The sequence below is a fragment of the Patagioenas fasciata genome, chromosome 33 (assembly GCF_037038585.1).
Source record: "Patagioenas fasciata isolate bPatFas1 chromosome 33, bPatFas1.hap1, whole genome shotgun sequence".
NCBI classification, from domain to species: domain Eukaryota; kingdom Metazoa; phylum Chordata; class Aves; order Columbiformes; family Columbidae; genus Patagioenas; species Patagioenas fasciata.
Window position 1 is genome coordinate 2868897 of NC_092552.1, and position 16394 is coordinate 2885290.

At 49.1% G+C, this 16394-nt stretch overlaps 1 pseudogene; it reads left to right on the forward strand.

The window, feature by feature from the left end:
- The window catches only part of LOC136115818 (dynein axonemal heavy chain 9-like), an 80664-nt pseudogene extending 70952 nt beyond the window's left edge, over positions 1-9712 (forward strand).
- Positions 9713-16394: the final 6682 nt, after the last annotated feature.

The following is a 16394-nucleotide window of genomic DNA, read 5'->3' on the forward strand; positions in this document are numbered from 1 at the left end:
GAGGAGCAAGTTGTCTTGTGTGTGGATGAAGATGTGGTGGTGAGATTTGCATTGAGAAGCATGATTTATACTGCTTGGCCTGGATCCCTGCTGCTCATTTTTTAGAGTTAATTTGTCCCTTTTTGTGTAGTTTGTCACTTGGCTGCTTTATTCTTTTCCCCAGCAGGCACATCTTTAAATTTGTAAAACATGGGCACAAAGTAATTTTGGATTTTTTCTTACTTAAAAAAGATCCTAACCTGAGTTCCAGTAGTTCCTTAGACAAGGTGCCTGTTGCTGCAGAGATGTATAAGATGCAGCCCTTAGGGGAAGCAGAGTTGTTGTTCAACCCATCCCTGCATCCTGTGGCTTCCAGAAGCGCCATGTGCACAGGGGTTAAAAGGAGCCCAACACTCTCTCTGCCTGAACCTGGGGCCAGTTTGGGGATTTTCTGTAGTTTATTGTGACTTAATACCACATTCTGTGGCATTTGCCCTGGGCCTCGCTCTGCTTCGTGCCCTCTTGGGCCTCTGCCCCTCCATCAGATGTAGCCCTGGCTTCTGTCATTCAGAGAAATTGCAATAAATCTTGTGGTTTTTTTGTTTGGGTTCTTTTTTTCCCTCTCCCTTGCTCACCAACCAGAAGGTACGAGGTGTCCAGGCTGTTTCTTTGAGGTGCTGGTTTGAGTATGTGTCAGGATCTCACACAGACACACCGCCCCTTATTATTATTGTGAGATACGGCTTTGAATTAAAATACCACTTCCACGAACATGTCACTTGATCCCCAGTAATTGCATTTCAGTGTGATGAATCTCTTGCATACTTGTTTAACCTCAAAAAGGGCTGATTTTATATGTTAATTAGGGACTAATTAAATTTAAATTAAATGCTTATTTGAAACACTTAATTTAACTTGCTACCAGAAATTTCAAATATTGTGGTTTTATTGAACGGGGAGAGAGGCTCCGCTGAGGAAAGATTCATCATTTTCCGTAGCACAATCCATTCCTTTGTGCAGCAACTGTCTGTGACAAGAAATCAGCTGCGTTTTGAGTGGTGAGCAAGGCGAGCTGTCTGCAGTGCACCCAAGCAGGAAAAACCCAGCGTTTTGAAAGGTCTGTGATCTGAAACAAACCAACGGAATATAAATCTTCCTTAACAACTTTTGCACGTGATAATAAATGGCTTAAAAAAACTCCCAGTCCCCTTTACATTTGCCAGTCTTCCCTAATTACAAAGAATTGCTACTTACCGTGTGCTGCTTTATAGCACCTTATAGGTCTGTTGCCAACCCAAAACTGCTAATGAAACAAATTCTTCGAGTAAGCACAGGGCAGAAAACCCACCCGGGGTCTGGGCAGAGGAGCGTTGCTTCCGTTTGCTTTTCCACTTACTGAGACAGTAAAGGTTGCCTGGGCTGCAATCAGAGGAATCAATAACCTATAGAACATGATGTGCAGCGACGTGGGGTGATTTTTATTAAATATCAGCCCAGGATTATAAATATTCCCCACGTTTTATGAGCTAGAGCAACATATGACCCCAGCCTTCTGCTAAAACAAATTAAAGTCTTCCAAGGCTTTGAAATGCGAAACTGTTCTCTCCGTGCTTTCCTTTGCGTGTGCGTGACCCTACTTGAAACTAGGTGGTAATTTGACAGCTCGTGTTGGAATTAAGTCTTGTCACATTATCTGGAGGGTTGGGTAACGCTGGTGAGAAGATCAGGGAGCTTATGATTATTTGATGCATTTAAATAAAAGTGTCATGTTGGTTGTTCTGAAGATGTCCAGGAATTTGGCCCTGAGATCGCCTATTTTTGTCTAACAGGGTAAAAGATGCATATATTCACAAAACCAGCAGCTTTGCTCGTGGGCTTCTGTGCCCACAGCATCCATCTCCCTTTCTCCATCGCAGCGCCCAGCGCCTGCTGCCCTGGCCACGCTGCAGTTGCCGCATCGCCGGGGCAGGCAGCAGGGGATGCTCACTGCTCTGGCACAGCCACCTCTGCAAGCAAGATTTCGTTTAAAAAATTATGCAGAAGAGATTCAAAAGGCTTTATCTTGCATGAAAAGCTCTTGTTTGCTCTGAGGTAGACATGTTTTGTAGCAGACGAAGTTTGTTGTATTTTTGTTTGGAAGGAAGAGTTGAGAGCTTTCTGATTTAAGTCAAACCAAAGTGCTGACCAAGGGTCCCTGCAGGGCTCCCAGCTGCACTGTAGAATCATAGAATCAGTTTGGTTGGAAGAGACCTTCAGGATCATCGAGTCCAACCGTAACCCAGCTCTAGCACTCTAGTCCCTGAGAACCTCATCTCCACGTCTGTCCAACCCTCCAGGGCTGGTGACTCCAGCACTGCCCTGGGCAGCCTGTTCCAATGCCCCACAGCCCTTTGGGGAAGAAATTGTTCCCCAGATCCAGCCTCAGCCTCCCCTGGTGCAACTTGAGGCCGTTTCCTCTGCTCCTGGCGCTTGTTCCTGGGGAGCAGAGCCCGACCCCCCTGGCTCCAAGCTCCTTTCAGGCAGTTCAGAGATCAGAAGGTCTCCCCTCAGCTCCTGTTCTCCAGCTGAACCCCCAGGCCCCTCAGCTGCTCCTCATACAGCTGCAGCTGGGGGACATCTCAGCTCCTTGAGGGGCCGCTGTAGCTACACACAGCACAGCATTGAGCTGGGCTGAGAAATCATTTTTATTTTGCAGCAGTTGCTCTCCCAGTAGATGAGCTTTGCACCTCTGCCTCCCTACAGGTATGCTTGAGAAACCTCTGGAGAAAAAGGCTGGTAGGAATTATGGCCCTCCAGGTACCAAGAAGCTCGTGTACTTCATTGATGATCTCAACATGCCCGAGGTGGACGCTTACGGGACAGTGCAGCCCCATACGCTGATCCGGCAGCACCTGGACTACGGCCACTGGTAGGAGCCTGCTTGGGCTTGGTTGTCGGAGACCTTTTTGTTCAGCTCCAGTGCTGGGGAGTGGGTTTGAGAGAATCTCAAAGCGTGGGTCCCTCTTCCCATTGCATACTGCTGGGCTAGAGCTGGTTGGGAGGCTCTGGGTGAACTGAGAGTTGAGCACCCTCAGGGCTTCCCCTGTCCCCAGCAAACAAATTCACTTAGAATCACAAAACGTCCTGAGCTGGAAGGGACCCGCAAGGATCATCGAGTCCAGCTCCTGTCCCTGCACAGGACAACCCCACAGTTCACACCGTGTGTCCGAGGACGTTGTCCATCGCTTCTTTAATACCTCTTGATTGCTTACTCATAGCTGGGTTGAGAGGAGCTTTGCTCTGCTCTTGCTGTGGCTTGTGACTGTGGTCCCAGTGCAAAGCCTGCGAGGGGAGCGCGATGCTCGGCCTTGCTGCCCCGCGACGCTGAGAGCAGAGGCGGCTGTGGATTTGGCCTCAGCTGGGGTGAACCCCCCTGCTGTGAGCACCTAACATTGTCTTCTGTCAGGCAGCAGCAAACAACCATTATCTAGGCAGAGGTGATTTGAAGGACAAGCAGTGACTGTTTTGGAAGGAGATTGGTGTGTTTTACACTTTAGCCAGCAGCTCTGTGTGGGACATGAATATTTGCATCTCTCCACAGGGAATACAGGGCAGGGACGCATTGCAATTTCCACTCTCCTCAGCTGTGTGCATGCCTGAGCTCTGCCAAAAGCTTCCGAGGAACAGAGACAGTGGAGCGGAGGCAGAAATCTTGGGCTGTGGGTGTCAGGGAAGTCAGGCAGATAGAGGGTGAGGGAGCTGCGAGGGAGCGTTGGAGGCACAAGGGGCTGCAGCGAGGAGTAGGGGGATGCAGTGAGGCGCAGAGGGATGCAACGAGGTGTGGGGGATGGAGTGAGGCATGGGGGATGCAGCGAGGTGCGGTGGGATGCAGCAACGTACAGGGGATGCAGTGAGGTGCGGGCGGATGCAGCAACGTACAGGGGATGCAGCGAGGTGCGGGGGGATGCAGCAACGTACAGGGGATGCAGCGAGGTGCGGTGGGATGCAGCAACGTACAGGGGATGCAGCGAGGTGCGGGCGGATGCAGCAACGTACAGGGGATGCAGCGAGGTGCGGGCGGATGCAGCAACGTGCAGGGGATGCAGCGAGGTGCGGGCGGATGCAGCAACGTACAGGGGATGCAGCGAGGTGCGGGCGGATGCAGCAACGTACAGGGGATGCAGCGAGGTGCGGGCGGATGCAGCAACGTACAGGGGATGCAGCGAGGTGCGGGCGGATGCAGCAACGTACAGGGGATGCAGCGAGGTGCGGGCGGATGCAGCAACGTACAGGGGATGCAGCGAGGTGCGGGCGGATGCAGCAACGTACAGGGGATGCAGCGAGGTGCGGGCGGATGCAGCAACGTACAGGGGATGCAGCGAGGTGCGGGCGGATGCAGCAACGTACAGGGGATGCAGCGAGGTGCGGGGGGATGCAGCAACGTACAGGGGATGCAGCGAGGTGCGGGCGGATGCAGCAACGTACAGGGGATGCAGCGAGGTGCGGGCGGATGCAGCAACGTACAGGGGATGCAGCGAGGTGCGGGCGGATGCAGCAACGTACAGGGGATGCAGCGAGGTGCGGGCGGATGCAGCAACGTACAGGGGATGCAGCGAGGTGCGGGCGGATGCAGCAACGTACAGGGGATGCAGCGAGGTGCGGGCGGATGCACCATGCCATGGGTCCCCTCCCAGACACATCGAGGCCTTCTGCCCATGTGCTCAGCAGTGCCCACTGGGCACTGTATTGCATGCAGGAAGTTATCATCTCACCAATATAATAGGCTCAGGTAGGATCTCTCAGCAAAGCATATTTTATTAACGATTTTGCAAGGTCGGGTGTTCCACCTAAAGGTAGGCACACAAAACAGGGCAAAAAGCCACTGCTTATATCCACCCCTAATCCCAACTGCAAATTCCCTCCCCAGTTCCCCGTTGGTTGGGTACGGCAGGGTTTACAGACTACCTGACACTTCCTAGCTGCCAAGGCTCAGTTTACCTGTCTCACGACTCCATTCTAATAACCCTTCCCATTATTTCTTTATTTTCATTGAAGGTGTGTTTTCTTGACTGTCTGAATTTTAACCACTGGAATGGTTTTCAATTCCTCCACACCCGCTCTGGGCAGCCTGGGCCAGGCTCTGGCACCTCCCAGCAAACAAGTTTCTGCTCATGTTCAGATGGAGCCTCCTGTGTTTCAGTCTGTGCCCGCTGCCCCTCACCCTGGCGTTGGGCACCACTGAACAGAGTCTGGTCCATCCTCTGACACCCACCCTGAGATATTGATCCCATTGATCAGATCCCTCTCAGCTTCTCTTCTCCAGCTCAACAGCCCCAGCTCTCTCAGTTTCTTGTCACAAGAAAGGTGCTCCAGATCCCTTAGCATCTTTGTAGCCACCGCTGGACTCTCTCCAGTAATTCCTTGTCCTTCTTAAACCAGGGAGCCCAGGACTCCCTGTCCTCCCCCGGCAGCAGCAGCCTGCTGACCCTTGTCATGTCCCACCTGGCGCTATGGTTGGGGGAAGTGTGACTGAGATTTGTCAGTCCCCTGGGTTGGAAAAAAGTACATACAATCCTGAAGGTCCACAAACAAAAGACCTTTATTTTTTGTAGCTTGGTCCAATTGGCAAATGACTCAGTGGCAGAAGGATTTATGTTACTTAAGCTCAATCGATAAACAGTTTAGCAGCGAAAAGATTCACATGAAAGAGTTTTGTGGCACAAGTGGGGCTCTAAACCTTATGTTACTGTATTACTCACAAAAAGGAAGGCAAAGAAATAGGAATATAGGAAGGAAAGAGAGAGGAAGAAAAGAAGGGGAAAGGAAGGGGGAAGGAAATGGGAAGGGAAGGAAAAGGAAAGGGAAAGGAAAGGTCTCACCACCCTTAGGGCTCCGTGGTGTGTTTGAGGGGTTTGTAGTCTCAGGTCCAGTTCCTATGCAGGAATGCTTGGGTCTGTAGTCAGGGTTCAGCACCCTGTGGTGTGTGGTTCGGTTCCCGTGGTCAGCCCGGTGGGTGGAAGGGTCCCCAGGGTGGCACCCTGCCCGTGCTGGCACAGGTTTTATAGGGTTTATAGCCCTCGGGATCACCTGGGCTTTTGTGCAGGCGTCACTGGGGGTGATTGTGGAAGATGGGGGAGGCCCGAAGGGTCTCTCAGCCTGGGCCTTGACACCGTGTCGGGCCTGTCAGCGCACAGGCTGCGTGTCCTTCAACACAGCACTGCCTGTGTCACCCAGCCTTTGTCTGTGGCTGTCACCTCGGCCTTGACATGTAAATCACCATTCACCTGCTCACGATGGCCCGTCTCCCATGACTGGGTGTTACAGGGCTGGGTTTGCCACAGTGTTTGAGAGTCACCCTTGTAGTCTCTCACACCCTGTCCCGGGTTGGGATCAAACCAGAGACACTCCTGCTGTTTTCTGCCATTTCCATGCAAGTGAAGAGTATGGCCCAGGGGCTTTGCTCAGTGCTTATTACTGATAGAAATATTAGCTACAGGTTGTTGAAGCTGGAGGATTTCCACCAGGAGCAGGACTCGCGTGTGCCAGGCCGTGTACAGATAGGCCGGCAACCTGGGCCTGGGCCTCATCTTGGCAAGACGCAGAATTTGACCCCCTGAAGACAAGCGGCCTCTGGCAGCCCAGGGACACGTACTGAGAGAGGCAGTGGCCGTGGTCACTGTGCTGCTGCTTGTGTTTTGCCCGAAGGTACGACCGGACCAAGCTGTCGCTGAAGGAGATCACGAACGTGCAGTATGTGTCGTGCGTGAACCCGACGGCGGGGAGCTTCACCATCAACCCTCGGCTGCAGGTAAAGCCCTGCACAACGGCAGGTGCATCGCTGGGTTTATTTTGGGGTGGATCATTTAAACGTGAGGTTAGAGGACAACCACTGGCAGATCCTGCTGTTGTTTTATCAGTACAAATGGCACGAATCTGTCGAGTGACTGTGATTCCTAATAGTGAAGCACCGAACTGGGTCCCTTATTCCCTTGTTTGTTTTTCCTCGCATTCTGCAGCTCCGTCAGAGGAGGAAGTCAAAAGTTGCCAGCCAGCTTAACACCTACTTTCAGGAGAACCTTCTGGTCCATACAGGCAGATTTTGCCTTCATTTAGCTCGTATTTAGCTCTGAAGCATGGTGCATTAACGCCGCCTGCTTTCCAGAATTGTCTGCTGCAGCTGTCAGTAAAAAGAGGTGTGGGGGAGAAACCCAAACGAAGAAAACAGACAAAACTAAAAAAAAACCCAAGCCACACCAAAACACAACAACAACAAAAACCCCAACAAACCCCAAACCAAGCAACCAAACAAAACCAACAAAACAAAGAACACCAAAACCAACCAACCAACCAAATCCCCCCAAAAACCTAACCGAACAAAAAAACCCCAAGCCAAACAAAAAGCAGTTCAAGCGCTGCTGATAACAGAAGATTTGGGAAGAGATCTTAAACATTAGACTTTGATTTTTGGGAGCTGCCAACCGATGGAGGGACTGGGTAGCAGTGAGCAAAATTCATTTCATCATGGAGAAACCTAATGACCAGAGTCAGCTTGGACCCTGGCTCCTCTTCAGCAAGGTGTGGAGTTAAAATGAAGTGTCCCATGGGCAACTTTGCAAGTTCCAAATTAGTAAAGAGGTCCTCTGGGAGATGGCGCCTTCCAGGGGCTGCTCTTAATAGAGACAGTGACTGGGCTTTGTCAGCGGTCGGTGGGACCTTCAGAGCCCTTTGGCTCTTCAGTGGACTGCACTTCCAGTGTAGCATTGGTGAGATGCAGTTGAAAATCCCTGGTTTAGTGAGCAGAGTGATGTCACTTCCCACCTGAGCTCTGCTGGCAAACTGGGAGAGGGAAATAACCTTGTTCAGGTGGACTGCAAATCAGAGAATCATAGAACAACCCAGGTTGGAAGGGACCTCAAAAGATCATCTGGTCCAGCATTTCATGGGAAAGGGAGCCTAGATGAGATTATCACAGCAAATCCCCAAGGGCATTTTGCTTGAAAGGTGTTTTTCTACCTCTCTGACCTTTCCATGCCTTCCTTTCTCTCCCTCAGCGTCACTTCTGTGTCTTCGCGCTGTCCATCCCTGGGCAGGATGCCTTGTCCAGGATCTATAGCACCATTTGAACGCAGCACCTGACAAGTGGAAATTTCTCGGGGGCTGTGCAAAAATCAGCTCAGCAGCTGATTGCCCTTGCCCTGGGACTGCACCAGAAAGTAGCCGCTACATTCCTTCCAACAGCCATCAAGTTCCACTACATTTTCAACTTGAGAGACTTCTCCAATATCTTCCAAGTAAGTGCAGTTGCTGTCCTGTGGGACTTGAAGCTTGTCCCGATGCTACAAGAGGCTGCGGAGCTGTGTTCCTCTAGCTCTGGTGGGCAGAATGCAGTCTCCTACCTAAAAATGACACAGCACATGTGTGCCCTGAGTAAAGTGGGTGACCTTAGGCCATTCCTTAATTCCTTGTTAGTTTTGGATGGATTCCAGAACCATTGCCCATGGCTTTGAGAAGCTTAGTTACTTTCCAGCCTCTTGTGGTCAGCGGGGAGGGATGAGTAATTCCAGATGGATGTGCAGGTTTGGGGTGGGTTGAAACGCCCTCTGGCTGTAGAAGGGACCAGCTGAAGGGAGCTTTGGGCTTCCGACTTCAGCACTTAAATGACTGATGGTGAGTGCGATGGAGCTGCGCTCATCTTTGGGAGCCTCAGTTCCACACGTGTAAATGTGGGGATTAATGGCACTGTTCCACCACACAGGCAAAGTATTTTATTGTACTGAAGCAGGTGGTGGATAGTTAGTGGGTTACTGGCCCTGAAGTTAGATCCAGCTTAGCTTGTTGGCCTGTACTGGCATGTCCTCTTAGCTTCTTGATGGTCAGATGCTCAGTATGTGCATGAAGGGTGGCATTTAAAAAGGTGATAATTGAATCAAACCCAGCTTTGACTTAATTGCTAAAACTGAATTTCCACCAGAGCCAGTTCTGTACCAAGGGGAAGTTGTTCAGATTTAGGAATATTATCTTCCAACAACGGAGAGACTTTTTTTTCCCCTGAAATCTCATACTTTGAAGCAGTAGATATTACTGCTCAAAGAGCCTTTCAGAGTTTAAGGCTGATTAGTAAAATTTGAGAAGGTTCCCAGCAGCCGAATCGAGAGGTTTGGAACACCATAAACTCTTGTAGAACCCCGGTTTGTAACTTGTTGCTGTCCTTCTTAACACCTGTTCTCCTAAGTACGTACTGAAAGTTTGGTGCCTTGTGGTCTGGTCCATCACACAAGAACTGAAGTAATGACGTAGTGGGAAATGCAAAAACAGGGCCTTGAAAAAGTTAATAACTCTTTTGTGCCAAGAAAGAATCAGACCTGTCACTTATGCTCAGCTAAACATCAGCAGCTTTTGATGTTAGATGTGGGTCGTGTTAACTCCTGACTTCTAGTTAATCTGTGCTTTGAAAGGCAGAGAGAGAAAAGCAGCATTTCCATGGGAAGCTTTAATTTTAACTGTAACCTGCTTGAAAGGTGCTCAGGTTGTGGGATATTAGGAAATGTCCTGCCAGGTCTGGATGCTGGGGCAGGAGCAGCGACTGAGCTCAGGTGTTGTTTTGTTTATCGCGTGGCTTCAGGAGTGGGGGAGTCTGGCTCCTGGGCTTCATAATGTTTATTGAAATAGTGGTCCAATTTTTCTTGAAATCCTTCCTTACCTTTTGGATTCATTCTTGATTATTCCTTCACATTAAATATTCTTGAGTTTTTGAGATCTCCTGATATCCTGTTTGTCCCTACGGGAACACAATTTTCTTCCTGAAATTGAGTGTGAAAGAAGCTCTGGACTCCGGGAATGCATTTCCATGTGTTACTTTCATTCAATCTTCATAAACTCATAATTTAGCTCACACTCTCTTGTCCAAACCCTTCTTGTGCAGTGCTGGCTTCAAAGTCAGGTCAGGCTGATCAGCCAAGTTTTGAATGTTTCCATGACTGGAGTTCCCATAACCTCTCCGACCCTTGTCACACCACTAAACCCACTCCACGGTGAAGCTGATATATTTTTATTTCAGTTGGAATTTCCCTTCCTGCAGTTTGTTACCTCTTGTCCTTTTGCTATACACCTCCAAAAAAAATTGGCTCAGTCTTCTCTATAACTCCCTATTAGGTAGTTGTAGACAGAGTGTCGAGGGTTAGGATTGCGGGGTGACAATCAAACCCTGGCAGATGTATTGTTAACCTCTTCTCCCCCCCACTTCCCCCTTTTGCCCCTCCCTCTCCCCCCTTCCCACTCAGGACAGGCGATCGGGAGGGAAAGAAGGACAGAGAGAAGGGAGTTGGAAAAGTTAAAGATGTTTTACTAATGCTAGTAATAAGAATAGAGAAAATAATACAAAATATACAAAACCAATCTTGTAAGTCTCAGCAACTGCAGAGCCAGCACCCAAAGTCCTGGATTAGACTCTGTAGCCAACCGGAGCTGGATTCAGTCTGTCACTGGCCTCAGTTCGCAGGGACGACCAGCAAGGTCCTCTCCTGATGTCGGCCATGAGGAAAAAAAGGGAAAGAGACAAAAGGCAAAGGGGACGAGATCCTCGTGATCTCCCACTTTTATATGAAGTATTCACGTGAATGGAATGTTATTCACCGTTGGTCAGTCTCTCGATCACCAGTTTCTCGTTGCCCCTCTCGCGAGATGTCCATCCGTGCTTATCAATAAGTTTGCATTCCATTGCTGGGTTTAACCAAAACATGTGTCTGGTTCTCCAGGAAAATGCAGCTGACATGAAGGCTTTAGCTGACAGGCAAATTCACTAAAAGAGAAACTTGTTTTTAACAAAACCAGGACATTCCACCCCTTATCATATGACATTCACTGAATACTTAAACCTTATCAATACAATCTATCAATACAATCTAATTAATCACTACTACTATATATATATATACATATGTACATATATACACAGGAGTAATTAATCAGTGGACCATCCTTTGAAAAGTTCATTAAGTTCATTTTGTCACCACAGTCTCCCAGGGCAGGGAAAATGGTCCAAGTGCATCTCATGACCCCTGTTGGTGGGTTAAGGACACCAACTTCCAAGAAGGTGTCGGGCGCCACTCGAAGAAGCCAGCGCTGGTTTCATCACCATTGTCTCGATCTGAAAGACACTTATTAAACATTGTTAGTGCGGCAATTCACATCATACAGTTCAGCATTGCATATTTTCACCTAAAATCAAATCCCCTTGAGGTACACACCGAACTTCTCCATCCTTAAGCATCACCCACCAGGTGCTGCCAGGTCCCTGGGCAAAAACAATCCCACGAATAGGTTTGCCTGTGCCCGATGCAGGAGGAACCCAGACTGCCTTTCCTAACATATTTTCCATGTGTACTACAGGGACTTTATCTCCTTCTACAGTCCATAGAATTTCTGATTGGGCAGGCCCGGCTCGATTGGTTGATCCCCTGGTGTTGACCAACCAAGTGGCTTTTGCTAAATGTGAATCCCAGTTTTTAAAGGCTCCACCACCAAGTGCCTTTAGTGTAGTTTTTAACAAACCATTGTACCTTTCAATTTTCCCAGAGGCTGGTGCATGATATGGAATATGATACACCCACTCAATACCATGTTCTTTGGCCCAATTGTCTATAATACTGGTTTTGAAATGAGTACCATTGTCTGATTCAATTCTTTCTGGCGTACCCGGCCACCAAAGGACTTGCTTCTCAAGGCCCAAGATGGTATTTCGGGCTGTAGCAGGAGGTACGGCAGATGTTTCCAACCATCCAGTGGTTGCTTCCACCATTGTAAGTACATAACGCTTACCTTGACGTGTTTGTGGAAGTGTAATATAATCAATCTGCCAAGCTTCTCCATACTTATACTTTAACCATCGCCCCCCATACCATACAGGTTTTAACTGTTTTGCTTGTTTGATTTCGGCGCAAGTTTCACATTCATGAATAACCTGTGAAACAGTGTCCATAGTTAAATCCACCCCTCGATCACGAGCCCATTTGTATGTTGCATCTCTACCTTGATGCCCTGAAGCACCATGGGCCCACCGAGCTAGGAGAAGTTCACCTTTATGTTGCCAGTCCAAGTCCACCTCAGCTACTTTAATCTTAGCAGCTTGATCTGCTTGTTGGTTGTTTCGATGTTCCTCGGTGGCTCGACTTTTAGGCACATGAGCATCTACATGACCAACTTCCCCAGGCAGGCTCTCCAGCCGAGCAGCAATGTCTTCCCACAGCGTGGTTCCCAATGGTTTCACCTCTGCGCTGCCAGTTGCTTTTCTTCCATTGCTGTAGCCACCCCCACAAGGCATTTGCTCCCATCCATGAGTCAGTATAGAGACAAAGCATTGGCCACTTCTCTCGTTCAGCAATGTCCAAAGCCAGCTGGATGGCTTTCACTGCTGCAAACTGACTGGATTCACCTTGTCCTTCAGTGGCTTCTGTAACTTGTCGTGTGGGACTCCACACAGCAGCTTTCACCTTCGATGTTTTCCTACAGACGACAGGATCCACCTGTGAACAGTGCACACTGCTTATCAGTCTCTGAAAGCGGATTATATGGTGGTGCTTCTTCAGCACGTTTTACTTCCTCCTCATCTGCAGACATCCCAAAGTCTTTGCTTTCTGGCCAGTCTGTAATCACTTCTAATATCCCTGGACGGTTGGGACTCCCAATTCGAGCTCGTTGCGTGATCAGTGCGATCCATTTACTCCACGTAACTTCGGTTGCATGATGTGGAGAGGGAACCGTCCCTTTGAACACCCAGCTCAGCACCGGCAGTCGAGGTGCAGGAGGAGCTGTGCTTCAGTGCCCATCACTTCTGAAGCAGCTCCAACTCCTTCATATGCTGCCAGTATCTCCTTTTCAGTTGCAGTACAGTTGGCCTCAGATCCTTTGTATCCTCGACTCCAAAAACCTAAGGGTCGACCTCGGGTTTCTCCTGGTGCTTTGTGCCAGAGGCTCCAGGTAAGTCCATTATCTCCGGCTGCGGTGTAGAGCACATTTTTAACACCTAGTCCAGTTCGGACTGGTCCAAGGGCCACCGCATGAGTTATCTCACGCTTCATTTGTTCAAAGGCTTGGCGTTGTTCAGGGCCCCACTCAAATTGGTTCTTTTTACGAGTCACTCGATAGAGAGGCTCACAATGTGGCTGTAGTCAGGAATGTGCATTCTCCAAAAACCTACAACGCCCAAGAAAGTCTGTGTCTCCTTTTTATTAGTAGGTGGAGACATTGCTGCAATTTTGTTGATCACATCCATTGGGATCTGACGACGGCCATCTTGCCATTTTATTCCTAAAAACTGGATCTCTCGTGCAGGTCCCTTGACCTTGCTTCGTTTTATGGCAAAACCAGCATCCAAAAGAATAGGAATTATTCTCTCACTTTTTTGAAGACTTCTTTCGCTGTGTCGCCCCATACAATGATGTCATCAATATATTGCAAGTGTTCTGGAGCTTCACCTTGCTCCAGCGTGGTCTGGATCAGCCCATGGCAGATGGTAGCACTGTGTTTCCACCCCTGGGGCAAGTGATTCCATGTATACTGGATGCCCCTCCAGGTGAAAGCAAACTGCGGCCTGCACTCTGCTGCTGCAGGAATAGAGAAAAATGCATGAGCAATGTCAATTGTAGCATCGCACTTCACTGCCTTTGACTCCAGTTCAAATTGCAGTTCTAGCATGTCAGGCACAGCAGCATTCAGTGGTGGTGTAACTTCATTCAGGCCACGATAGCCTACAGTTGGTCTCCACTCGTCACCAGACTAACGCACTGGCCAGATTGGGCTGTTAAAAGGTGAGCGGGTCTTACTGATCACACCCTGGCTTTCCAATTGACGGATCAGCTTCTGGATAGGAATCAAAGAGTCTCGATTGGTGCGATATTGCCGGCGATGCACCGTCGTGGTAGCAATTGGCACCTGCTGATCGTCAACCATCAGCAGTCCTACAACAGAGGGGTCATCTGAAAGACCCGGTAAATGAGACAGTTGTTCAATTTTCTCAGTGTCCACAGCTGCTATACCAAATGCCCACCTATACCCTTTTGGGTCCTTAAAATACCCTCTCCTGAGGTGGTCTATGCCAAGGATGCACGGAGCATCTGGACCAGTCACAATGGGATGCTTTTGCCAGTTCTTTCCAGTTAGGCTCATTTCAGCCTCTACAACAGTCAGCTCCTGGGATCCCCCAGTCACTCCAACAATATTGATGGATTGCGTTCCTTTATAATCAGAAGGAATTATTGTGCACTGAGCACCAGTGTCCACTAAAGCTTTGTACTCCTGGGGTTGTGTTGTACCAGGCCATAGTATTTGTACAGTCCAATAAACTCTGTTATCCCTTTCCTCCACCTGGTTGGAGGCAGGGCACCTCTAATTCCTGTTTTGCACAGTCTCTGGGTGTGAATTAGAGGTTCCTTCAAGAGCATCAGAATCTCTTCTGCTCCTTTTGTAAACTGGAGCAGCCACCTTCCTAGGAGTTTTTCCTTTTATCTCACGTACTCGTTCCTGAAGTTCTGAGGTCGGCCTTCCATGCCACTTGTTCATGTTTTCTCCCTGCTCATGTAGGAAGAACCACAGTGAACCTCTTTTTGTGGGCTGTCTCTGCCCTCTCTCTCGAGATTGGAAACGCCTTCTCCTAACAGCTGAAACATAGGTTTGTGCAGGTCGTGAACGGTACGAGTCTGCTCTGAGCTCTTGGATTTCTTGCAGCAGCTTTTCAAACCGGTCATCAGATTTTTCACACAGTTTCTCCACAGCGGAGACACAAGCCCGTAGAGAACCAGCAAGGCTGTCCTCAAAGTACCGGAGCTGCTCAATCACTTCATTAATTTCTTGTGCACCTCTAGCTGACCAGACCATTCCTGCCAATGACTTAGCATATGCAGGTGGTGCACTTTGTACAAATCTGCGCCACATAGATTTTGTACAATTGATTCTATCTGGGTCTGTCCCCTCTTGGCTGTTTGGTCCTAGATAGATGATCTCTCGCACAGCTCATTCTCTCAGGAACTGGATACCTCTCTCCATAGTATTCCATTTCCCTAACGTGGATATACAATCTTCCTTGTAGGGAAATCTGACTTTCATAGCTGCAGGAGTCGGGTCCAGAGAGTAGCGGCATTAGACTCTCTTGAAATTACCCTATCAATGGCGGAATCTTTTGACAGAGATCCCAGTTGCCTGGCTTCACCACCTTCCAATTCAATTGTTTCTGCCCCATTGTCCCAGCATCGCAGCAGCCAGGTTAAAATATTCTCGCCTTCACGATGACTGAAGTCTTTTCGCAGGTCTCTCAGCTCACCTGGAGAAAAGGACCGAGTGGTGGTCACTTCATCTCCTCCCTGCCCTGATGATGCCCCTTGGGTTGATGTTGGCCCTGTGCCATCACCTGCTGCACGGGTGGTCTTTCTAGTGACTTTCTTACAACCAGCAACTGATGCTGATATGGGTTCACCATCATTTGATTCATTTCCAGAGTCTGAATGACTGTCACAGTGATTGCTGTGGTTACAGCAGCAACAGTGCCCAGTGTGTGAAGGCGGGGGGGCTGCCTTGTCAGCCTTTGAGGCTGGAGAAGTAACGTTATCTGCAGCGACCTTGGCAGAGGAGCAATGCGGAGGAGCTGGAGCTTCAGCCTGCGAAGCCGCGGTTGGGGGGCAGTGGCTGCAGCAGCAGCTTTGGCTGTTTTGCCTTTTCTCGAGCGGCCAGGAGTGCTTTTTGCTAAAGCTTCCGAAGGCGCACCGCAAATCTCAGGACTAAGAAGAGACGCAAACCTCCTATTGAACCTCATTTCTCTTAACAGTAACACAAACTGACACACATTCAGCAAACCAGATAACACCATCACAGTTCTATCAAAGCTCCAAGGGTATTCAAAGTTCTCTAACACATTTGCAAACTGTCCCAGCGAAATCACAAAAGTATTGTTAGTCAGCCTTTCTAAAGATTCGCTTGACCAATTAGCAAATATAGAGCCATTCTGCTCTTTAATCTCTCCTGGAGGTTTTTCAAGGTAAAGCAAAAACGAGTAAAAATACATTAGCGGCTGCAGTATAATGAAATAAACCAGTGCCAAACCACACAGGATCATCATCACGACTAAATAATATCCGAATCAAACAGACGCGCGAGTATCACAACTCTATGAGCTAGCACCGTGCCAAGAAAATTGGAAGGTACGTCAGAGCAGTAGAAAAGCCAAAAATCTCCAAATTTACCCCGTTCTCTGGCCCCACATTGGGCGCCAATTATCTGTCGAGGGTTAGGATTGCGGGGTGACAATCAAACCCTGGCAGATGTGTTGTCAACCTCCTCTCCCCCCCACTTCCCCCTTTTGCCCCTCCCTCTCCCCCCTTCCCACTCAGCACAGGCGATCGGGAGGGGAAGAAGCACAGAGGGGAGAGAGTTGGAAAAGTTCAAGATGT